This window comes from Phoca vitulina, unplaced genomic scaffold (genome assembly GCF_004348235.1).
Source record: "Phoca vitulina isolate PV1807 unplaced genomic scaffold, GSC_HSeal_1.0 scaffold2, whole genome shotgun sequence".
Classification (NCBI taxonomy): domain Eukaryota; kingdom Metazoa; phylum Chordata; class Mammalia; order Carnivora; family Phocidae; genus Phoca; species Phoca vitulina.
In genome coordinates this window covers 89,220,885-89,246,999 of record NW_022589705.1, presented here as the reverse complement: position 1 = coordinate 89,246,999, position 26,115 = coordinate 89,220,885, and the positions used below count along the sequence as shown (strand labels likewise).

The 26,115-nt window shown below is 40.9% G+C and overlaps 1 protein-coding gene across 1 annotated transcript in view; it reads right to left on the bottom strand.

The window, feature by feature from the left end:
• Positions 1-19,352, bottom strand: part of FBXO42 (F-box protein 42) — a 103,926-nt gene extending 84,574 nt beyond the window's left edge. Inside the window, exon 1 of the mRNA XM_032392901.1 lies at positions 19,139-19,352. The gene's annotated coding sequence lies outside the window, so the exon portion shown is untranslated. The remainder of the gene's footprint in view (positions 1-19,138) is intronic.
• Positions 19,353-26,115: the final 6,763 nt, after the last annotated feature.

The window sequence follows — 26,115 nt, the reverse complement described above, 5'->3', positions numbered from 1 at the left end:
TTCAGTTTAATCCTTGATGACTATATATCCCCATTGGTCTGGTCTCTACTACCTCTCTGACCCCTCATTCTGAGGTTCCTTTTTCCTTTCATACCCTAAATGTGGATGTGGCCCCTAAAATTCCATTTTGCCTTCTCTTTCCTTGCTACATTTTCTTGTTAGGCAATTACATGGTTTCAAACATAACTGCTAAGAGAATGATTCACTAGACCATGCGATCCTTGGTTATAGACTGTCGTGTTCATCTAATATGTCCAGCAAAGGCAGATTTAATTAGACATTTGTTCAGATGGACAGATGGACAGACAGACAAATCACTCCACAACTCATCTTTAGGCCTGATTCTCCTGAATTACATCTCCCCATTTTCATATTTTTAATGCCTTCTGGAGAGGTGATGCCAAATTCATATTGAACATTTTCCACCCACCTGCTTATCCTCCTGTTTATCTAACTCAAAACCTAGCGGTCATCTTTTATTTTTCCTCTTCTCTTTCCTCCCACACCTAATCAGTTGTCAAATATCCCTCGCATTCGGGGCACTTGGGTGGCTCAGTCGGTTAAGAGTCTGACTCTTGACTTTGGCTCAGGTCGTGATCTCAGGATCATGGGATCAAGCCCCACGTCAGGCTCTGTGCTCAGCATGGAATCCACTTGAGATTCTCTCTCCCTCTCCTTCTCCCCTCTCTAAAATAAATAATCTTTAAAAAACAGAACAAATATCCCCCGCATTCACCCTCGTTCCCACTTCTCTCCACTACTGCCCCAGAGGCCCGAATCATCTCTTAACTAATCTACTATAATAAAGAGAAAAGGCTGGTTTTGCCACTGCTTACTCCTTTCTTCTTCTTTTTTTTTTTAAGTAATCTCTGGGGCGCCTGGGTGGCTCAGTCGTTAAGCGTCTGCCTTCGGCTCAGGTCATGGTCCCACAGTCCTGGGATCGAGCTCGGCATCGGGCTCCCTGCTCCGCAGGAAGCCTGCTTCTCCCTCCCCCGCTCCCCCTGCTTGTGTTCCCTCTCTTGCTGTGTCTCTCTGTCAGATAAATAAATAAAATCTTTTAAAATAAATAAATAAAGCAATCTCTACACCCAGTGTGGGGCTCAAACTCATGACCTTGAGATCAAGAGTCCCATGCTCCACTGATGAGCCAGCCAGGCACCCCCTCCTATTTGTTCTGTATTTTATTTCAGGATTAATTTTCATGGTGCAAATCTGGATCAAAAACTTTCATCAAGTAGGGGATGGGTGAAATAAAGAGATTAAGGGATACAAACTTCCAAAATACAAAAATAAATAAGTCATACAGATGAAAAGTACAGCATAAGGAATATAGCCAGCAATTTGTAATAGTTTTGTATAGCTACAGATGGTGGTGACTACAATTATTGTGGATGAGCACTGAGTAAGTATAGCATCATCAAATCAATATTGCACACCTGAAACTAATATAACATTGTATGTTAATTATACTTCAGTAAAAAAACTTTCATTGATTACTAAATGCCTTTTCTTTAATATTCAAGGTCTCCGGCATTGATTTTTCTTGTTTATTTCTATTTTTATTGTAAAATACATATAAAATAAAAAATAACATTTTAATCATTTTAAGTCTATACTTCAATTGCATTATGTGCATTCACATTGTACAAACATCACTACTATCCATCTCCAAAACTTCTCAAACAGAAACTCCATACCCGTTAAACACAAACTCCCCATTTCTCCCCTCCCTCAGCCCCCAGTAACCCCCACTCTACTTCATCTCTATGAATTGGACTGCTCATATAGGTAGAATGACACAGTATTTATCCTTCTGTGTCTGGCTTATTTCAGTTAGTATAATGCCTTTAATCTTCATCCATGTTGTAGTATGTATCAGAATTTCGTTCCTTTCTGAGGCTGAATAATATTCCACTGTACAGAATATTGTAATTCTCACCTCTCAATGGACATTTGCGTTGTTTTCACCTTTTGGCTACCAGGAATATGCTACCAAGAATGTTGATGCACAAATACCTGTCTAAATTCCTGCTTCAATGCTTATGGATATATACCTAGAAGTGGAACTGCTACCTCATATGGTAATTCTATATTTAATTTTTTGAGGAACTGGCTTCCACAGCTAGCATAACACTTCAAAGTCACCACAATCTGGGTCAAACCTCATTTTCTGTGTGCCTCTCCCACTCCAGCCTAGTCCTCTGTCACTCTGACAAACTAAAATTTCCATAGAGCCTCTTCCTATTACCTCTGTGATCCCTTGTCCTTGATGCTCTGTTTGGGATACAATTTCATATGTGCCAACCTGCCTATCCTTCAAGGCTGGCTCAAGTACCACCTACTCTAGAAACCTTCCCTGATTTCTCCAACTAAAAGGAATCTCTTTTTCTGAATTCCCTTTAAATTTCCTTCTCACTTTCCACATTTCTCAGTAAGTATGGGTTATATGTCTAATCATGTATGTATTGCCTTCAGTAATTAGCAGGTAGCAGACAATGAATAAATGAACAGAATGGATCAATGACAAAAGAATAAAGATAAAATATAACTCAAAATTTCCAATCAAGTTGAGGACTGTGAAGGAAAACTAAACCGTACCTGTCAAAATCTTTTAAAAACTGTTATCTGTCAACATTTTAAGTGCACGTGCCAGATGACCCAGATGTTCTACTAGAAATATGTCTGAAGTAAACTTTGGCACAATTGCAAAATGGATGGTCAGTGCAGTACTTTTTCAACAGAAAAAAAGAAAAAAGAAAAGAAAAGGTAAAGAAAAGGAAAGAAAACAAACTACATGTCCATTCACAGGGGAGTAGATAAATTATGACACAATCATAATCCTGAACAGCTGTTAAAAAGGAGGTAGAACTATATGTACTGACTTTATACTCTACAACATATTGTAAAATTCAAAAAGCCATTTCTGCCTAAAAATGTAAGGATGAATTTTTTTGTAACCACAGAAAAAATTTCATTTCAAACTGTTAAAAGTAGTTATCTATGGCAGTTTGTAAAAAGGATTCGCTTATGTGAACTGGTTACAGCAAGCATCTGTTCTTTAATTTTTAAAAATGTCTTCCAAATTTTCAGTAAATCCAACTCGGTTCCAATTTTAAAATGTAAAAATGCATATTTAAAAGTAGAATATTCTATAGTCTAATTAAAAAGAAAAGACACCCAGGAGATTTTATAATATTCCTGCCAAAAATAAATATAAGAAAATTAGCAATTTTGTAATGTTCAGAATCAAAGTGCTGAGTGGTTTACATATTACAACTGTGTATCTTTAAGTAGAGGGAAAAACAAACTCTGCATTAATGGGTGTTCTCTAGAGACAACTAAACATCAAGGTTTAACACTAGAGCTAAAATTATTCTAAAATTGTTCGAAACTTGCCAGACTTTTTTGGGCTTCGCTACTTTAAAATTGAGCAAAAGACTACAACAAAAGAATACATAAAGTATGGTTCCATTTACGTAAAGCTGACAAACAGGCAAAACTAAACTACTGCTTAGAGATATACATGCAGCTGATAACAATATCAAGAAAAGCAAGGAAATTATCACAAAAGATGAACAGTGATTACTTCCAAGAGACAGAAGTGGATGTCATTAAAGACGAGTACATTGGAAGTGCTTCTGAGGCACCAGCAATATTCCACCTCTTGACTTGGTTGGGGGTTACACAGCTGTTTGCTTATAATTATTCTTTAAAACACATACATTTTATGCATTCTTCTGAATGTCTCACAATAGTTAAAAATCTAGCTGAACTTAACCTTTAACACTATTTAATAATAACATAGAAAGATTTCTGCAGTTGAACTTTTACTCTAAACATCTGCTCATATGTTTCATCTAGAATAGTTTCAGGGGTGGGGCGCCTGGGTGGCTCAGTTGGTTAAGCGACTGCCTTCGGCTCAGGACATGATCCTGGAGTCCCGGGATCGAGTCCCACATCGGGCTCCCTGCTCAGCAGGGAGTCTGCTTCTCCCTCTGACCCTCCTCCCTCTCATGCTCTCTGTCTCTCATTGTCTCTCTCGCAAATAAATAAAATCTTAAAAAAAAAAAAAAATTAGAATAGTTTCAGGGGTGCCTGACTGGCTCAGTCAGTGGAGCTTGCCACTCTTGATCTTGGGGGTGTGAGTTCAAGACCCACGATGGGTGTGGAGATTACTTAAAAAATAAAATCCTGGGGTGCCTGGGTGGCCCAGTTGGTTAAGCGTCAACTCTTGATTTTGGCTCAGGTCATGATCTTGGGGTCCTGAGATAGAGCCCCGTGTCGGGCTCCAAGCTCAGTGGGGAGTCTGCTTGAGGATTCTCTCTCTCCCTCTACCTCTGCCTCTCCCCCCCACTCGTGCATACTCTCTCTCTCAAATAATCCTTTTTTCGAAAAAAAGAAAATCTAAATAAATAAATAAATAAAATCACTTCAGCTAATAGTGCATAGCAAAACCAACCTGCCAAAGGTAAAAAGAAAAACCCTATCGTTAGGAACTCAGGCAAAAAGGAGGAAATCTCTCACTGGAAATCTCTTAAAGTTCCAACGCTTCTCGAGTTTTAATGTGGATCTCATTAAACTACGGATTTGGATTCAGTGGGCCTGGAGTGGGACCTGACATTTTGCATTCTAACCCTGGTGATTCCAATGCTGCCACTGCACAGACTCAGAGTATAAAGTTCTTAAACAGCCATTAAAATGTGGCTGGTGTCAAGATGATAAAATAAAAGGGAATTAGAGAGGGAGACAAACCATAAGAGACTCTTAACCCTAGGAAACAAACTGAGGGTTGCTGGAGGGGTGGGAAGAGGGGGGAGGGGTAACTGGGTGATGGGCATTAAAGGAGGGCACTTGATATAATGAGCACTGGGTAGTATATGCAACTGATCAATCACTAAACTTTACCTCTGAAACTAATAATAAACTATATGTTAATTAACTGAATTTAAATTTCTTTTTAAAGGAATCAACAGGTATTGAGAGTATGTGCCAGCTGCCTTACCTCATTTAACCCTTACCTCAACTCTATGAGGGGCATTTTATCAGTCATCTTTTACAGATAAGGATAACAGGGATCAAATAAATTAATTTGCTCATGATTACATAGCTTTGTAAAAAGAAGAGGAGCCAGAATTTGAATTGAATTCTATGATTCCATTTCTTAAAAAAGAGACAGTATAAATCAGGCTTTGAAATTAATTTAAAATAATTCTCAAAAAAATAACTGTAACATGTTCCATTTCATAGTATCTTGCATACACACTTTTACCTTCCCCCTTTGGTTCATTCTTCAAAATGGCCTTCCCTTTATTGTTATTCCCTCTGCTGTGATGCTGGTCATTGTTACTCACATTTAAACTACTATAGCTAATACCTATCTAATATCTAACTTCCCTGATTCCAGTCTCGGGCCCCATCAATTTATTCTGAAGTCTCCAGGAAAGAATTCACTAAATGTGAACAAATGAGAAGCATGGGGAAATGGTGTTTAAGGAAGTAGAATTCAAAGTACTCTACAATCCCAAGATAACTCTTACCAAATCTCTCAGTTTGCACATAGAGCCAGCTTCCTCACGGACACAAAAACACATTCTACGAAGAACATAATACATTTTGACAAGATGCTTTAAGGGAATGGAAATTTTTATTTCTACTTCTATTTTTTTTGGTGGTGGTGAGTGCAAAGGAATTCATAAAAAGTGAATAATCTGTTTATTCCCTATCCTCCAGAAACCTAAAGGACAACGGCATGTACACATAAAGTAAATCTTTGTTTCACAAGCTCACTTGACCATTAAAGAAAAAAAAAAAAAATCACCTAGTAAGTAAATTTCCCAGAGACTATCTGAAAATAGGGAAGGGTCCAGGAATCTTTTTTTTTTTAAACAAACACTACAGTAGATCCAAGTTCAGAAAACCCTCAGTAGTACTTTTAAAACTTAATCTGATGTTCTCATTTATAGTTTTCCTATGTGTTGCATACTTTACTGAGCAATAGGTTTAAAATATGGCTAATAAAATTTCCAGAAAAATATAAAATATTATAGCAGGAGATCTTAAAGATTACAGAGCAACTGAACCCTTATTTTACCAATGAGGAGAAACTGAGGTCAGAAAACATGCAACTTCCTAAAGTCGTGCAGGTAATTGGTGGCAAAACAGAACCTGTGTCTTTTGTTTTTCAGCTCAGTGTTCCTTCTAACACACCATACCCAAATCTACTTTCAAAAAAAGAGTGGTAGTAAAGCATTACTTATTGATGTTTATCAAAAACTGACTAGATGAACAAATCCAGCACATCCACACAACGAAGCTGAGAAAAAGATGGATTACTTCTGTTCCAATATGGCACAATCTCCAAGATACAGTAAAAGAGAAAGGTGCAGAACAGTGTTGTAGAGAGCAAACTGGAGTCTTTCATGTCAAGCAAGGGCCTGTGTCCAGCAATGACACAAGCAGTTAGGTACTGCAGCTAGGAGATATCGTGGGGATAAGCATCAGCTGACACCCCAGAACCAATAACGAGCAGAACCAGAAGTCTGCAGAGACCCCAAACCGATTAAATCCCTTTAAAAAGGGAAGGATTTTGGCAGTAAACTGTCAGACTCTTCAGACCTGACCCCTCTATGTCTCACCACATAAAAAAGGCAACTGCGGCCAAAGGCTCTGCCCGAAGGATCTCCAAACAGAACTGAGAGCCTTCCCTGCTTAAACATAAGCAGCAGGAAGTGCCGAGAGCTGAGCCAGACCAGACTGAGGACTCATCTCAACTGCGCGCCCACAGACTGCCTTTGAGTTTGGTTCATTAACTTCCTGCACCTTTCTGTTATCTTGTTTGTTGTACGGCTCATTTTCTTTCCTGCTCTGTGTACTGTGTAAGAAGCCAAGTTTAATCACATGGTGAATTGTCATTGAGTTTGGAATCCTGAACCTGCTTTATAATTGTGATTTCACTTTGCTTTATGATTGAATAAAGCTGACACCGTGGAAAGACACAACTTGTGTGTGCACCTTCATAGCGTGCTCATGACGACAGTGTACATACTATGGCAACCTTTCGTGTAAGAAAGGAGAAAAATGAATATATGCAGATATTTGCTTATTCTTGCAAAAAGAAACACTGAGGGGATAGACCAAAAGTAATAAAAATTAGGAGAGTCCAAGTACCAGTCATGTGGCACATCTTGGCAACCCCTCCTCATGGTCCCAGCTCTGAAAGTGGCAGCCAGTGCTTGAGGTGGTGACACTTCCTCCATATTCTTTTTTTTTTTTTTTTAAGATTTTATTTATCTACTTGAGAGCGAAAAAGAGCAAGAGCAGGAGAGCATGAGCAGGGTGAAGGGCAGAGGGAAAAGCAGACTCCCCGCTGAGCGGAGAGCCCAATGTGGGGCTCAATCCCGGGACTCTGAGATCATGACCTGAGCCAAAGGCAGACACCTAACCAACTGAGCCACCCAGGCGCCCCGTCCTCCATATTCTTTAAAAGTTCTGGTAATACTATCTAACCTTTAGGTTCCCCCAACTTTTTTTTTTTTTTAAGATTTTATTTATTCATTTGACAGAGAGACAGCGAGAGAGGGAACACAAGCAGGAGGAGTGGGAGAGGGAGAAGCAGGCTTTCCCGCTGAGCAGGGAGCCCAATGCAGGGCTCGATCCCAGGACCCCAGGTTCATGACCTGAGCCAAAGGTAGACGCCCAATGACTGAGCCACCAGGTGCCCCTCCCCCAACTCTTGAGACTATAGTTTCACCCTATAGTTATGATTCTCTAAGTTACACCCTACTCTTTTTTTACTGTCTTGCAACACATATACTACCAATTCTCTACCCTAAATCTCCATTTGAATATCTAGTACATTTTTCATTCTCTTGAATGGATCCTGACAGAATGTTAAGGGTAAAAAGAATCACAAAGGAATCTTAAATTTGCCTCAGTAATTTGGTTAGTAGTAACATGGATACTATATTTTTAAAATTTCTTATGTCTACTGTAAGATAAAGTAAATAAATGTGAACAATACTTAAAAACCAAGACTTCCAGTTAAAGAGAGACAAATACAAAATCTCTTAAAGAAAAAAAAACCTGCAATATGTTCAAATTAAACTGGAAACATCAATATGAAGTTTTTATTTCTAAAAAACATATTTTCCAATTCTGCCCACTGAAAGGACCTAGAAATAATGAAGACCCAGTAGCAATGAGCATTCCTAGCACTCAGATCTTAGGTTTCTAATGACATTACCTATAAAAGAAACTAGGTCTTCCTAGAAAAAAAATGACTAATTTCAGTCAAGGACAGGGAAAGTACAAGGCGAATCTAGGATATCTTGTTGTGACAGAAAACAACCCAAAGACCAATGGGGGCATGTCAGAAGGACACAACATCAGCTTAAAGAGACTTACACTAGCCAAAGTTCAGTGTCAAAAAGACTAATGGCTGCAACTACGTGTAAAATAATTAATAAATAAAAATCATGTACTTACAGTGATACAGAAAACAGCAAAGAAACTTATTTGCCACCAGTGAGGTGACCAATTCTTTACTAAGAAAATTTACAATGAAAAGCAAAGAATTAAAACACTCTACCTTATTAGGAGAGATTTCTAGTAGCTCATTCTCAGTTGATCATATCTTGCCAGCTACTAAGTGTGGAAGGAAGAGAAATAATAATCATCCTTCTGCAACATCCAATGAAATAACTGATTCTGACAAGAATCATTAATGGATGCTAAAACCAACAAGTGAAAGACAGTTGAGAAATAGCATAATTGTGTTGTGTTAAATTGCTACCCCACAGATTACTTGATCACTATAAAGGGAAAGCTTTATAATAGAAAGATCAAGACTTTCATATTAACCAAGTGATCAAATTTAGCATCATTATAATGGAAAAATATGACACCAAGTATGATACAATATGAGTATTCAGTATCACAAAGGATTGCAAATATGAATACAATCAAGCCTTGAGTCCTCTCAAAAGGGGATAAAGGGGCTAAATGACACAAGGAAACATCGAGACAAATCATGAATGTGAAAGAGTCTACCAGAGAACCAGACTGGTACCTTCAAAAAGTCAATGTCATTTAGGGAAAGAAAAAAGGGGGGCTGGGGCAGAGGGCTTTTTAGATTAAGAAGCAAAAGCTAATTAAAGCCAAATGCAATTTAGGAATCCTGGCTGGATCCTGGTTCCTACTTCAGTCCTCTGCACTTGTTCTCTCTGTCCCCAAAACTTAACACTGAACATTGTGCCTTGTGTCTCAGCCTGAACATGACCTTCTCACAGAAGCCTCCTCTAAACCGTCCAATCTCAGCCTTCCCCTTCTGCTCCATGTTATTATCACATCACCCTGTTTTATTTTCTTCCTAGTACTTACTACAATTGGAAATTTTATTCATGCATTAATTGCTTTCTCCAAACTCAAATGTAAGATCCAGGGAACTAGATACCTTGCCTATTTTGTCCACTGTATCCCCAATACCTTGAACCATGCCTAGCACATAACAGCATTCAATAAATATCTGGGGTTTTGGAGTTTTTTAAAAAAAGATTTTATTTATTTGACAGAGAAAGCACAAGCATGGGGAGCAGCAGGCAGAGGGAGAGGGAGAAGCAGGCTCCCCTCCGAGCACAGAGACCAATGTGGGGCTCGATCCCAGGCCCCTGGGATCATGACCCAAGCTGAAGGCAGATGCTTAACCGACTGAGCCACCCAGGCGCCCCTCAATAAATATTTGTTAAATAAATGGACCAAGAAAAAGGCAACAAAGATTCAACAGACACTTGAGATCATACAATATCTCAGAAAGCTCATGAGGAACATCAATCTTTAAGAATTGAAAGTATATACTAAATGAATATCTGAGTGCCTAATATATAAGCACTAAATGTGCCTACAAGGCACTAAAAATATTACATATGAATTACACTGAATGATATATCCCTTTTAAGCTATTTGGCAGAAATTAATTAGCAAATAATTTTCTTTGAACATTAACCTAATTGTGCAAGGACGAGTGGCTCAGTGGTAGAGCGTACAGGCGATAGTATACAGAGCTGCAGAGTAGTTAAATGGAAAAAAAAAAGAAAAAAAAAAAGGCCTGGGCTGCCTGGCTGGCTCAGTCAGTTGAGCGTCTGCCTTTGGCTCAGAACATGATCCCAGGGTCTTGGCTCCCAGGGTCTTGGCGGCGGGCTCACTGCTCAGCAGGGATTCTATTTCTCCCTCTGCCTCCCTGGCCCCCCATGCTCTCCCTCACGCGTGCACGCAGGCTCTCTCCCTCAAATAAAAATAAATAAAATCTTGAAAAGAAAAAAGGCCCTCTACCTAGGAAGATGAATGTTCCAGTTGTACACACAAGCACAGTATACATGAGAGGCAAGGCAAGGTACAATGAAGGTCATACAGAGAGTTCAAAAGATAAGCAGGGAACTAGGCACTTACAAGTTACCATGGGTTCTTAATCAGGGGAGAAACATTCGAACAATATCCCTTAAGACTGTTCTGTCAAAATACTGTCACCTCAATCTTAACCATTTCCAAAGATTACTGAGAAGAAAATCTCAAATAACAGCAGCTTCTGTTTATTGAGTGTTTACCAATGTGTTAGGCATTTAGTTAAATATTTTACACATATGTCATGAGATAGGAATTGTAATTGCCATTTGAAGATGAGGGAGACTGAGATCATAAAACTACCAAATGGCAGAGCCCTGGCAACAAGAGCAGCTAAGAACTCTAACACTAATTCAGTCTGCTTTCAGCTCCTGAAAGCCTGGTCTAGAGTCACGGCAAAGTCATGCAAACCTAAGGGATACTGAAGAAGAGAATATAGAACTGCATGGCAGGATACAGGAGATGAAAGATTTATTTATTTATTTATTTATTTATTTATTTTAAGATTTTTTATTTATTTGACAGAGAGAGACACAGCAAGAGAGGGAACACAAGCAGGGAGAATGGGAGAGGGAGAAGCAGGCTTCCTGCCAAGCAGGGAGCCCGATGTGGGGCTCAATCCCAGGACCCTGGGACCATGACCTGAGCCAAAGGCAGACGCTCAACGACTGAGCTACCCAGGCGCCCCGAGATGAAAGATTAAAAAAAAAAAAAAAAAAAAGATTCCTAGTTTTATGGTCTATCAGACCACAATAATATTATTCTACCTACGGATATGGGAATATTGAGAAGGGAACTTGTTTAGTGAAGGTTTTTACCTTAACAGAGGAGAGAGATGAGATAATGGACTCAGTTGTGAACACTTGCACAGCTGAGTTAGAGAATATGCTCTATGAAGTCCCTAGAGAACCAAGAAGCATAAAAGAAAGATCACATCTAGATGGATTTAAGAGACATCAGGGCAGTGGTGTCAAATGAAGCCATGAATAAGCCCAGTTCTCCAATCAAGGGTAGAAAGAGAAGCACAGGAGAAAAAATAAAACATGCATTCCTGCAACAGGACAGGTATGCCACTGGGACTACACTATAAAGAAGTTAGGAGATTAAGTTCCCCTTGTCCCAGTTTTATTTTTTTTTAAGTTTATTTATTCATTTATTTTTAAGATTTTATTTATTTATTCATGAGAAAGAGAGAGGCAGAGGCAGAGGCAGAGGAAGAAGCAGGCTCTCTGCAGAGCAGGGAGCCCAATGCGGGCTCAATCCCAGGACCCTGGGATCATGACCTGAGCCAAAGGCAGACGCTTAACCGAATGAGCCACCCAGGCACCCCTACTTATCTACTTATTTGTGTAACCTCTACACCCAACGTGGGGCTCAAACTCACGAACCCACGATCAAGAACTGCATGATTGAGCTGCACGATCAATTCACCGACTGAGCCAGCCAGGCACCCCTTGTCCCCAGTTTTAATGTTCCATAAAAACAATATAATAACATCTAATATTTGGATGTTTATATGTGCTACACAATGTGCTAAGAAGTTCACATACATTCCCATATTTAATTGTCCCACAACACAGGCATCATTATCCTCATTTTTTTTTAAAGATTTTATTTATTTTTTGACAGAGAGAGACACTGCGAGAGAGGGAACACAAGCAGGGGGAGCAGGAGAGGGAGAAGCAGGCTTCCCGTCAAGCAGGGAGCCCAACGCGGGGCTCGATCCCAGGACCCCGGGATCACGACCTGAGCTGAAGGCAGACGCTTAACGACTGAGCTACCCAGGCAGCCCCATTATCCTCATTTTATAGATGAAAAAACTGAGACTTAGAGAAGCTAAGATCCATACTAGGAGAGAGAAGTAGGGTATGAGCCTGAGTCTACCTGAGGTGAAAGCCTAGGATCTTTTTTTTTTTTTTAATTTTTTTATTGTTATGTTAATCCCCATACATTACATCATTAGTTTTAGATATAGAGTTCCATGATTCGTTGTTTGTGCATAACAGCCAGTGCTCCATGCAGAACGTGCCCTCCTCAATACCCATCACCAGGCTAACCCATCCTCCCACCCCCCTCCCCTCTAGAACCCTCAGTTTGTTTTTCAGAGTCCATCGTCTCTCATGGTTCTTCTCCCCCTCCAATTCCCCCCCTTCAAGGCCTAGGATCTTAATTACTATGTTAAAATAAGTGGTTTTCAAGCCATCCCACAGAGCATATATAAACCATTAAGTTACTTTTTTTTTTTTTTATTGTGGTAATATATACATAACAAAATTTGCCATCTCAACCATTTTTAAGTATGCACTTTGGTGGTCTTATGTACATTCACACTGTTATAAAACCATCCCCCCATCTATCTCCAGAACTTGTAATCATCCCAAACTGACTCTTTAACTTTAAACTATAATTTCCCAAACCCTCTTCTCCCCAGCCCTTGGCAACTACCATTCTACTTTCTGTCTCTATGAATTGGACTACTCTAGGTACTTGGTATAAGTGGAATCTACAGTCCTTGTTCTTTTTTGTCAGGCTTATTTCACCTACCATGTCTTCAAGATTTGTTACCATTAAATTACTTTTAAGGTAAATAAAATGTTAAATTTTAACTCTCCAGGTCATTATACATCTCTAGAGAATTACATTCCCAAATTCCATATGATGTATGAAACACACTTTTGGAGGAGAGAACTGCATTTTGTGAGAAAAAAGGGGAGAGGTGAAAAAGGTAGACAAATCAAAATTTGAAGGACCCACAGGGAAGTAAACCTTTAGTTTCAGTAACAAGGAAGAGAGCAGCTTGCTTGATCTTGACTAGACCAAAGGATCTATTTGGGAAGATGTCATTAAGTATCAAATCAAAAGTTAAGAAAAACAGTCCTGCACAACACAATGCAAACACAATACTGTTTGATCCCAAGACAAGATGTTCCTTTTTGGCAAGAGATAGCAAAGACTACTAATAAAAAAGCTTTAGGGGCACCTGGCTGGCTCAGTCGGTGGGGCATGTGACTCTTCATCTCAGGGTTGTAGGTTTGAGCCCCATGTTGGGTGTGGAGGTTGCTTAAAAACAGAATCTTAAAAAAAAAGCGGGGGGCGCCTGGGTGGCTCAGTTGGTTAAGCGACTGCCTTCGGCTCAGGTCATGATCCTGGAGTCCTGGGATCGAGTCCCACATCGGGCTCCCTGCTCGGCGAGGCGCCTGCTTCTCCCTCTAACCCTCCCCCCTCTCATGTACTCTCTCTCTCTCATTCTCGCTCTCTCAAATAAATAAATAAATCTTTAAAAAAAAAAAGCTTTAAAAAGAAACATTGAAATAGAAGGATAAATTCCATTTCCCTCTGACTTCCATTTGAAAAGCTAGGAGATGGGAAAGGCAACATTTTAGTAAAACTGTATTTTTTTTATTATGTTAGTCACCATACAGTAAGTACATCATTAGTTTTTGATGTAGTGTTCCATGATTCATTGTTTGCGTATAACACCCAGTGCTCCATGCAATACATGCCCTCCTTAATACCCATCACCAGGCTAACCCATTCCCCCACCCGCCTCCGCTCTAAAACCCTGTTTGTTTCTCAGAGTTCATAGTCTCTCATGGTTCACCTCCCCCTCCAATTTCCCCCCCTTCATTTTTCCCTTCCTTCTCCTAATGTTCTCCATGCTATTCCTTATGTTCCATAAATAAGTGAAACCATATGATAACTGACTTTGTCTGCTTGACTTATGTAAAACTGTATTGATGAATTTATAATTAACATCAATCTTTCTCCAAACAATGCACTAAGAGGTTCATTCCGGAAAAAATTTCCTTGTTCTCTATTAGCAACATGAAGCAAGCATTTTAGCATACGTGCTGCCGAAGCGAGCACTTGAACCAAGCATTTAAAATGAGATTAACAGGGGCCCCTGGGTGGTGCAGTAGGTTAAGCATCTGACTCTTGGTTTTGGCTCAGGTTATTATCTCATGGTGCTGAGACAGAGCCCCATGTGGGGCTCTGCAGTCAGGGCAGAGTCGGCTTGAAGATTCTCTCTCCCCCTCTCCCTCTGCCCTGCCCACCCATGCATGCTCTCTAGCTCTCTAAAATAAATAAATAAATCTTAAAAAATTAATAAAACGAGAATAATAAAGGAAACACAAATTTGGAAAGTATGCCCTACTAGTGAATTCCTTAAAATAGTAGAAATAAAAGTATTCAAAATAGGGGTGCCTGGCTGGCTCAGTCAGTAAAGCATGTGACTCTCAATCTTGGATTCGTGAGTTCAAGCCCCACACTGGACATACAGCTTATCTTAAAAAAAAAAAGTATCCTAAATATTAAATATTCTAAAAAAATAACAGCTGAAACTAAAACCTTTATAGAAATTAACTGAACTACCTCAAATTTATGTATTACTAGAGGATAAGTTACTGTAGTAATAATTTACAAGTGACTACTACTTTATATAATACCTATACATTTATCAGATTTATATATATAAGTAAGCATCAAAGCACCACAAGATTATTTCCACTTTGGAAACAAAACACAGAACAGTGACACTGGAAAAAAATAAAAACTTGGGCAAAACTTTACAACTTAAAAAGTAGAAATTTAATACAGAAAGAATCAAATTTCAAAGCAAATTTGCTTTCCAATACAACCATGAGTAAGGAAGAGCAAATTTAAGCTATAGGAATACCACTAAGCTGTAATTTTACAAGACATTTAGAGGGTCACAAGAAACAATTTAGTTTTTTTTTTTTTCCTCTTCCAACACTTTTTTTGTTTAAAGTAAGTTATACTCGGGGCACCTGGGTGGCTCAGCGGTTAAGTGACCGACTGGTCATTCCAACTCAGGTCATGATCTCATGAGTTGAGGGACAGAGCCCGTGTCAGGCTCAGTGCTCAGCGGAGAGTCTGACTGGCTCCGTGCTCAGCAGAGAGTCTGACTGAGGATTCTTTCTCTCCCTCTGCCTCTGCCCTTTCCCACGCATGCGCTGTCTCTCACACTCCCTCTAATAAATAAATCTTAAAGTAAGCTATATGGCCAACGTGGGGCTTGAACCAACAACCCGGAGATCAAGAGTAGCATGCTCTATCAACTGAGCCAGCCAGCACCCCCAGGTCACAAAAAACAGCTTAGAAAATAAGCCGGGGGTACCCAGGTGGCTCAGTCAGTTAAGCATCCACCTCTTGGTTTCGGCTCAGGTCATGATCTTGGGGTCCTGAGATCAAGCCCCACATGGGAGACTGCTCGAGATCCTCCCTCCCTCCGCCCCACCCCCCATTCGTGATCCCGCACTCACGCGCGCTCTCTCTCTCTCTCTCTCTCTCAAATAAATAAATAAATAAGTCTAGAAAGAAAAAGCTGAATTATGAGTACAATACTGGGCAATTTTTTTTTTTAAAGTTTATTTATTTACTTAAGTAATCTCTACACCCAACATGGAGCTCCAACTCACAACCCCAAGATGAAGAGTCACATGCTCTTGCAACTGAGACAGCCAGGTACCCTAAGACTGGGCAATTTTAAAATGACTTGTCTATGTCATATCCTTCTATATGTAACAAACTCACAACATAGGAAAATAAACACATCACCTTCATTTTTCTGTCAACCAACACCTTAAAGCCCTCATTTTCAGTGTTGAATGTTTACATGGTAACATGTAAACATGAGTGTTACCAAACTGTAAATGTTCTACTAATATTGCACCCCGTAAAGATTCTACACATCCAAAAACTCATAAAATGTTTGCAATATAGGCGACAACACGCTAAATTAATTATAAAACTACCACAGCACTAAGATGAGGAACTTGTATTGGGATACAGAAGTTCAATATCAGAGATGCTAAGCAACCTTTATCTACATGAATGGATTCTACAAAATAGTTTAGTGTAGTCCTGGTTTAAATTGTCAGCTTCACCCAAAAGAAAAAGGACCATCTCGTTTGATTATTGGGAGAAAGCAGACAGTACTAATAACTACTTACAGTCAACATTCTAAGGGATTGACAACTAAGCATTAACTAAATGTGATCAAATTAAAATCATATGTTGCTTCTTATGCCAGTTTACAAAACAAAAACAAAAACATCATCACTCTAAAGTTGTCACCATTTAGTAATCTGAGATATTTTCATTGCAGCTGCAATGTTTTTGTTTGTTGCCTGGCATATGACTCACTCTCAGGTTCTCCCAAGACTGTTAGATTTTTGAGAATGCAGAAATCATAACTGGGGCATACTGTGTGGGAAGTGTCATGACAGTGAATGAATAAAAGGGGGAAAGAACTCATGATAAAAATTTTTTTTTAAGTTCTTATAAAAAGCAAGTCACTCACAAAAGGCAGATTTTTCTGCAGAATAGGAAAGGCTGTGAAGCCATCCTGGCTCTAAGAAGCCTTCCTTGATTCCCTTGGTTGGATTCTGTGCACGTCTTACTTCTTACACTATAACATACTTAACTGGTTTCCTTGTCTGGCTCCCCAACCAGACTGTAGGCAACTTGAGACCAAAAGGTGTCTTATCTTAGAATCATTAGTACCTACTTCCCAGCGTATATAGAGGGCCCTCAGTAGGGGGTTTTCATAAAACTGATCGTTGAATAATCAACCTTACATTTACCTGTTATTTTACAAAGGACTCTCACAAAACATTACCTCTTTTGACCCATATAACAATGTTGAAATAGAAAAGGCATTTATTAATCAGCTTCTGGTTTTGTAAAGAGTTGTTAATTCACTAAAACGACCTTGAAATCACAAAAGATAATCACTTATTTGTTCATCTTTGATATAACTTCTCCTTGGGACCTCAATGTTCTTGTAAAACCCAGCGGTTTTACTAGCATTTTCTGTGCCTGCTCTTCATAATAGGTAGGAATCACACACAGCTCTGAATCTTACAGGAGTTTAACTACATAAAGCAGTGTGAAGGCTCTTTTAAGAAATCAGAGAGTAAGGAGCATCCTAAGCTATTTTTCCTGATCCTGTTCTTTTTGTGACTCTGAGAAAGTAAGGAATTGCAGAGGGCAAAATGCTAGAGAGTGAATGATGTCATGGATGTCATGAAGTTGCATCAATACCTGATGATGATTTAGCACAACAATGCAACACATTATGCCAAGAAGCATAATGTCAAACCATCAGGATGTTTTACTGCATTATTTCATGACTCGTAGCAAATTGAAATTTAAGGTGGCTCTCCAATTTTCTGTGAAGTTATTTGTTCAGGTTTACATCTTTATGAAAGGCACTAAGAAAATCTATAAATCTCTATGGGAAAAGCTTTAAGAAAAGGTCAAAGAATTAGCTATTATTAAACCAAGCAGTTGTCATTTTAACAATTAAAAGCTTTTTGAAGCAGACAAAACATCCGTTGGTCCATGTTGATTGAGTAATAGATTTATACTGGGTTTGTCAAAAGCAAACAGTTACAGGGTATAAAATGACAACACACAATAGAAAGGACACCCAATCAGATTATACACATGAATATGCTCAAAAGTTAGGAATGTGATACAGAGTCACTATTCACTGTAAAAGCTACAGACTGAATTTTAAATGTTCAACTCAAAATGATGGTATTTCTCCTCTAACTTCCTTCTCCCTTTAAACCCATGTCGTCATCATTGCAAGCACAAGGAAAACAAATTTAAGTTACAAAGATATTCGGTGTGTCCGCGCCAAAGCCATTGCCTCAACATTTCCCCCATAGCACAATTCCAACTGATTCCATCATTCTTCAAGGAAGACATCACAAGGCTTCAAACCGGCTTCCCAACGTGAGAAACGAAATCAAAACCTTCCAATTAGCAGTTGAACAACAAAAACTTATTCTCAAAAAGGAATAACAAGCATAGTAGAATGTCCTTGCCAGCAAGTGAGAACTGGTAAGGTGCTTAAATCTTCACCCAGAGCAATCAGAATCCCACCACAGAAAAGCCCAAAGACTTTGGCAATTAAGGAAAGCTTTTATTTTCCTAATAAAATTCGGGAGAATTAACACAAAAGCAATTAGCTATTCCGAATCTCAAAAACACAAAGGTTTTCAAACAAACGAAGACTTCATTAGCACCGAAGTTACTCTGCAGAGACTATCAAGATCTCAGAATCGGTTTTTCTCCGTTTACAAATTCGTTCCCACCCTCCACCGTTCCCTTTGCACAAACAATTCTCACAGCCACAACGTGGATTGCTGCCTCAATCAAGGAGACCCGCAGTTCCCACTTGGCCGGAAGAACACTCAAAAAGCTAAGCGGTAAGACAGACTGCTTGTGTTTTATTTTTTAAACCAATTCCAAAATCTTCCCCTTTGCAGCTACAGCTTCCCAGATGCTGGCCCCTCGCCGCGGCCCCAATTTTGGAAGGCATTGGACTCCGGCTCCTCAGCGCAAGACGTTAAAGATCCGGAGGCTGGGTGAAAGATAGATATCTGACACTCTGAGAGCCATCCCTGCCCTAGTCATACACCCTTTCGTGGACCTGGTGAGGCGATATGAACCGCCCTACTCGAGGAGAGGGGCCGGGTTCACTCCCATCCCAAGGGCTGGGTGGAAAGGGGCACTCCTCCTCCCTGTCTAACCCAGAGAGGCCGAGGATGACGACAGCAAGGCCCCCAGGCCAGCCGGCACCGACCCCCGGGCACGATGCGCGGCCTGCGCGGGGCCAGGGACGCCCCCTGCCCCCTGCGGGCCTGGGGCATAAAGGGCAGAAGGCGCCGGCTCCCCGCCGCGGCCCCAGGAGAGGGAGAAGCCTCACCTGGCCCAGCCCGCGCCACGCTCTCGGGTTCGCTCCGCTGGCGACGGCGATGAGGGAGCCGGGGACAGGGCCAGAGCAGAGGCGCTCCGCCTCAAGCGGCGCTTGCCGCACTGGGGCTCCTTACAGCTGGCGGGACCCAGTGCAGCCCGGAGCCGCCATCTTCCTCCACTCAAACGCCGCCGCCGCTGCTGCTGCTGCTGCTCTGGTCGGGAGAAGACAGCGCGGAGTGCGCATGCGCCGGGGTCCAGCGCGAGGACGCGCTCGCACATACGTCAGCGCGGCAGGGCCGCGCGAGGCGGCCTGGGGATGGCGCCATGTTGGGAAGGGACGTGGTCCCAGGCAGAGGTTCCCCAGAGGCTGGAACGCCGTCCCGGGCAGTGAAGCTGGAGTGGGGAAACGTCGCGCTTCTGCGCCCGCCTTCCTTGAGTCCCTAGAACCGACCTCAGGGCTGCACCCACCCTCCTTTGCACTTAGGCCTAGGGGCAACTGGGCAGTTTTCCCAATGGCTTGAGACTGTATAGACCTAGGGCCAGGAATTAACTCTAACTCATTTGGACCCCCGGGGGCCTGATGAGCACAAGGGAGGGCTGTGGTGAATGGAAGTGCTCTTGGACGTCAACTGAAGAAGGAAAACTCAGTGCCTTGATTGTGCAATCGAAGCCTCCCTTAATGGAGGCAACCACTGTGTGACTTGTTACTAGCTCCATTTTTCAGATGAGGAAAACTGAGGCGCAGAGTATTATCAGTATATTTTCCCGAAGCCCACACATCTGAGGGGCAAGATGGGGGTGGGGGAGACAGGGCAGAATTTGGACTTAGGCGTATATGATTCCCAAGCTCCGGTACTTTACGGTATCACTATCACCAGGTGGCGGGGTCCAACAAAATACCCCTTTCAAGGGGGAAACCTGGTGTGTAGGTGAGAATCTTCATGGACTCATGAGTACAGCAAGTGGTCTAGGGAAATGCCGGAGATACAGAGCTCGAGGGCTTCGGTCTTCACCGTTTGCGCCTGAAACTGAAGCAATCTTCAGCTGCCAGCCCACCGTTCAGGGATAAAGGCGACCTTCTGGGGTATCTCTTGGGACATAGGTCTGGGTCAGAATCCAAGTCCCCTCTCAAGTTGGGAGGGCAAGGTGCTGTTGAGGAGACGTGGGTCAGCCTCACTCCAGAAAACACTGGATCTGTGGTCCTCAAACTTGAATAATGCGGAGGCCCCAGGGGATATACTCATGGAATCCCAGTATGAGAAACTCTGATTTAAGAAACTCAAAGTCTTTCAGTTAGGAAATGTCACTATGAAAGAGAAACTTGACAACTGTAACTGGTAAAAGAAATATTAAAATCCTGGAACGCCTGGGTGGCTCAGTCGTTAGGCATCTGCCCTCGGCTCAGGTCATGATCCCAGGGTCCTGGGATCAAGTCCCACATCGGGCTCCCTGCTCAGCGGGAAGCCTGCTTCTCCCTCGCCCACTCCCCCTGCTTGTGTTCCTGCTCTCTCTGTCTCTGTCAAATTAAAAAAAAGAAAAGAAAAGAAATATTAAAATCCTGTCATTAAAAACCCCAAACATAAAAATTGCCATAGAGCTTGTGACCAATCCCACCACCCACCAAAATACTCTATAGAGCTCAATGTTAGAAACACTGGACCAACTATTAAGGCTTCCTTTTAAAAATGCAAGTTCCAGGGCCCACCTTAAGACCCCACCCACCCACCTCAGACTTTTTCTAAAACTTTCTAGGACTTCTGATGCTCAGGTTGGTTTGGAACTGCTGGATCATGTTAGAACAAGTTCAAATATAGAACCATTCCCCCACTCAATCTCCTAAGTCAAAGACAGCAGATAGTTCTGTTTTGTTCACTGCTATATCATCTAATATAGAGACTGGCACACAGTAGAGACTTACTAAATATGTGTTGAATAAGTGAACACATTGGGAATTTGACAACTAAGAGGGCATCTAGTCAACAAATATTTAGTGAGCACCTATATATGCCAAACCATGTAATATGTATAGTAACATTTTTAAATAAAACTAACAAAGCCCCGTGCCCTCATAGACATCCCCTAGAGTTACTGGGAGAGACAGACAATAAACAAGTAAATAAGCCAATATAAAATTATTAATTGTGATAAACATGACAGTATTATTATTAAAGCAAAATCTTTAATAATAATCATAGCTGATGTTTATTGTGTGCCCTTATTATGTGTCAAACTGCTAAGTAGGTGCCATTATTGTGCTTATTTTGCGGATGATGAAACTGAGGAGGGGCGCCCGACTGGCTCAGCTGGTGGAGCATGTGACTCTTGATCTCCAGGTTGTGAGTTTGAGCCTCATGTTGGGTGTAGAGATCACTTAAAAATAAAAAAAAATTTTTTTTAAGATTTTATTTATTTATTTGACAGAGAGAGACACAGCGAGAGAGGGAACACAAGCAGGGGAAATGGGAGAGGGAGAAGCAGGCTTCCCGCAGAGTGGGGAGCCTGATGTGGGGCTCGATCCCAGAACCCTGGGATCATGACCCGAGCAGAAGGCAAACACTTAACGACTGAGCCACCCCGGCGCCCCAAAAATAAAATCTTAAAAAAAGGGCAAAAGGAACTGAGGCACATGGAGATTAACTAGCTCAACCCAGGATCACAGGCAAAGGTTTGAACCCAGGTGGTTTTGCTTCAAAGACTTTGTTATTATTATTAATTTTGTTCATTATTTTTTCCAACTTTTTTATTGTGATAAAATAGACATAAAAAACAAACAACATTTACTATCTTACCCTTTTTTTTTTTTTAAGATTTTATTTATTTATTTGAGAGAGAGAGAATGAGAGAGAGCGAGTACATGAGAGGGGGGAGGGTCAGAGGGAGAAGCAGACTCCCAGCTGAGCAGGGAGCCCGATGCGGGACTCGATCCAGGGACTCCAGGATCATGACCTGAGCCGAAGGCAGTCGCTTAACCAACTGAGCCACCCAGGCGCCCTATCTTACCCTTTTGAAGTAGCATTCATTGCTATTAAGTACATTCATATTGTTGTGCAACCATCACCAACATCCATCTCTAGAACTTTTTTTTTTAAGATTTTATTTATTTATTTGACAGAGAGAGACACAGCAAGAGAGGGAACACAAGCAGGGGGAGTGGGAGAGGGAGAAGCAGGCTTCCCACGGAGCAGGGAGCCCGATGTGGGGTTCAATCCCAGGACCCAGGGATCATGACCCGAGCCGAAGGCAGAAGCTTAACGAGTGAGCCACGCAAACTACAGTTCAACATACAATATTATATTGGTTTCAGGTGAATGATAAATGATTCAACATTTATATACATTTCAAAGTGATCACCACAGACATATCTACCAAGTGTTACCACATAAGGTTGTTACATATTATTAACTATATTCCCCATGGTGTACATTGTACACAGCGAGTACATGATCCCATTGTACATAGCTGTCTTTTTTATTTTATTCATTTATTTATTTATTATATATTTATATTTATATATTTATTATTTATTTATATATTTATTTTTATTTTATGACTGGAAGTTTGTACTTTTCATCTCCTTCCCCTATTTCACCCATTCTCCCACCTCCTCCCTCTGGCAACCACCACATTGTTCTCTGTATCTATCAGTCTGTTTCTGTTCTGTTTTGTTTGTTCATTTGTTTCAGGTTTAGTTTTTTTTTCCTTTAAGTTTAGTTATTTATTTTTTAAAGTAATCTCTACACCCAATGTGGGGCTTGAACTCACAACCCTGAGATCAAGAGTTGCATGCTCTACTGACTGAGCCAGTCAAGCACCCCTGTTTTGTTTTTTTAGTTGCCATATATAAGTTAAATCATACAGTATTTGTTTTTTCTCTGATTTATTTCATTTAGCATAATACCCTGTAGGTCCATCATGTTGTCACAGAGGGCAAGATTTAATTCTTTTTTATGGCTGAGTGATATTCCATTGTATAAATATATCACATCTTCTTTATCCATTCATCCACCAATGGGCACTTAGATTGTTTCCATATCCTAGCTATTGTAAATAATGCTGTAATAAATATAGAGATGCATATATCTTTTTGAATTAGTGTTTTTGTTTTCTTCAAGTAAATACCCAGAAGTAGAATTGCTGGATGTTATGGTAGTTCTATTTTTGATTTTCTGAGGAATGTCCATACTGTTTTCCACAGTGGCTGCACCCATTTACATCCCCACCAATAGTGCACAAGGATTCCCTTTTCTCTACTTCCTTGCCAACACTTGTTTTTTCTTGTGTTTTTGATAATAGCCATTTTCACATGTGTGAGGTGATATCTCTTTGTGGTTTTGATTTTCATTTCCCTGATGATGAGTGATGATGAGCACCAAAACCTATGGTATTAATCTCTATGCAATGTTCCTTCTGACAAACAGGAGGAGATAAGATTGAGGCCAGTTTATATATGATCTGAAACATCATCAGGAAAACTGGGTATTACCTTCTAGGTCATGGAGATTTGGGGACAGGGAGGATATATGATGAAAATAGTATTTTAGAGGGGCGGCTGGGTGGCTCAGTCAGTTAAGCATCTGCCTTCGGCTCAGGTCATGATCCCAGGGTCCTGGGATAGAGCCCCACGTCGGGCTCCCTGCTCAGCGTGAGCCTGCTTCTCCCTCTCCTCCCCGCTTGTGCTCTCTCTTGCTATCTCTGTCACTATCTGTCTCTCTCTCAAATATATAAACAAAATCTTTATTTTTTTTAAAGATTTTATTTATTTATTTGACAGAGAGAGACAGCAAGAGAGGGAACACAAGCAGGGGAAGTGGGAGAGGGAGAAGCAGGCTTCCTGCGGAGCAGGGAGCCCGACAAAAGATGAGGCTTGGGATGAGATGGGCGGCAGTCACCTCTCTATAAGTGTAAAAGAAAAGTTAGTTTTCCTCCAGAGTCTATTCCAATAATCAATTAGTGAAGTTCATTTCTTATGTATATGCTCATGTAGAATAAGTAAGCTATTAACATAGAACAACATTCAAAAGGTACAAAAGGACACATAAAAATTACGTCCATCCTACCAGTCCCCCAGCAACCTCTCTCCTCCATCGAAGTGACGCATTACAAGGAACCATTACAAGTTCCTTATATCTTTCCAGAGAGGCATACACAAAAACACACATACACATATAGGGGTACCTGCCTGGCTCATTCGGAAGAGCATGCAACTCTTGATCTCTGGGTTGTGAGCTTGAGCCCCACATTGGGGGTAGAGATTACTTAAATTAAAAAAAAAAACAAAAAACAAACAACAAACAAAAAAACCCAACCCACATACACATTAAAATAAATAAACCTACAGATATCAGCAAACTATACATGTTGCTCTTTACCTTGCTGCTTTTATTATTATTATTATTATTATTATTATTATTTAACTATAATTCTCTGAGGTCATTCGATGTCAGCATGTTTAGGACCATCAAAATTTTGTTAACAAATTGCATTCTAAAGTACCATGTATCTTTTAAACAAATGCTCTAGAGATGGACGTCTGTCTCTACTGTTTTGTGACTATAAACAAAGTAGCAAAGAATATCTTTGTACTTTTGTTATTTGCATATGGGCAAATGTATCTACAGGAAAATTTCCTAGAAATGCAATTGCTGGGTCAAAAGGCATGTACCCTTTAAACATTGGTAAGTTTGCTCGCTTTTTCTTTCTTTCTTCCTTCCTTCCTTCCTTCCTTCCTTCCTTCCTTCCTTCCTTCCTTCCTTCCTTCCTTTCTTTCCTCCTTTGCCATTTATTTCTTAACACAACTGCCTACATAGCCTCAGCTTGTGCATTAGATGGAATGTTTTCTCACTGTGGGTTTTGCTCTTTTTTTTGGCGGGGGGGAGGGAGAGGGAGAGAGAGAATCCCAAGCAGGCTCCAGGCTCACCAGCACAGAGTCCGATGCAGGGCTCAATCTCACAACCCTGAGATCATGACTTGAGTTGAAATCAAGAGTCAGATGCTTAACTGACTGAGCCACCCAGGTGCCCCTGGGCTTTGCTCTTAATTCCTATCACATCTCAGTGTTTTATGTGGTGTATCAAATGTGCCTGCAGTTCTGAATGCAAGTCCCAAACATGAGTGGTGTATCAAACGTATTTCACAGGAAAGAGAAACTCATGTTTTAGGATATCCGTTAATATATATATATGTGCCCCTACTTCAACTTTTGGGGCTTTCCCCCAGTGGAAGAAAACCACCACCACTTCCTCAATTTTATTTATTTTTTTTTTAAAGATTTATTTATTTATTTATTTATTTGACAGAGAGAGACACAGCAAGAGAGGGAACACAAGCAGGGGGAGTGCGAGAGGGAGAAGCAGGCTTCCCGTGGAGCAGGGAGCCCAATGCGGAGCTCAGTCCCAGGGCCCCGGGATCACGACCTGAGCTGAAGGCAGACACTTAACGACTGAGCCACCCAGGTGCCCCCACTTCCTCAATTTTAGAGCTTATTTGGCCCCATCTCTTCATTTTGCAGATGGGGAAGGGACTTGCCCAAGGTCACAAGGGGCCTATATGATTAACTAGGGCCGGTCTCCTGGTAGCCCATCTGTTGGAACAAAAGCTATTTCCTTTGCAGGATCCTCCAATGGTCTCCAAGATCTCTATCTTTCTGTTCTCCTAGAAAATTCAGTCCCAGGAATGCCCAACTAATTCCTTCGTTAAGGCACATTGCCAAATATAACAAAATTATAAGGAATTATCTCCCTCTGCTGGTAACATGCTACAACTACAAAGCCTTAAAGAAAAAAAAAAAAGTGTCCGCTGCCTTGAAAACTAATCACACCCCAAGAGACTTACGTGAGGCCTGATAGACAATCTCATCCCCCCGCTGTCCCTAAGGCTTAGTCAGTATAATTCATTTAAGAGAACAGGTTCACAGAAGAATGTATTCGAAATGAACATAGCTCCAGACAGTGAGCAAGACAACACTTTGAAGTTGGTCAGGCTGTTCAT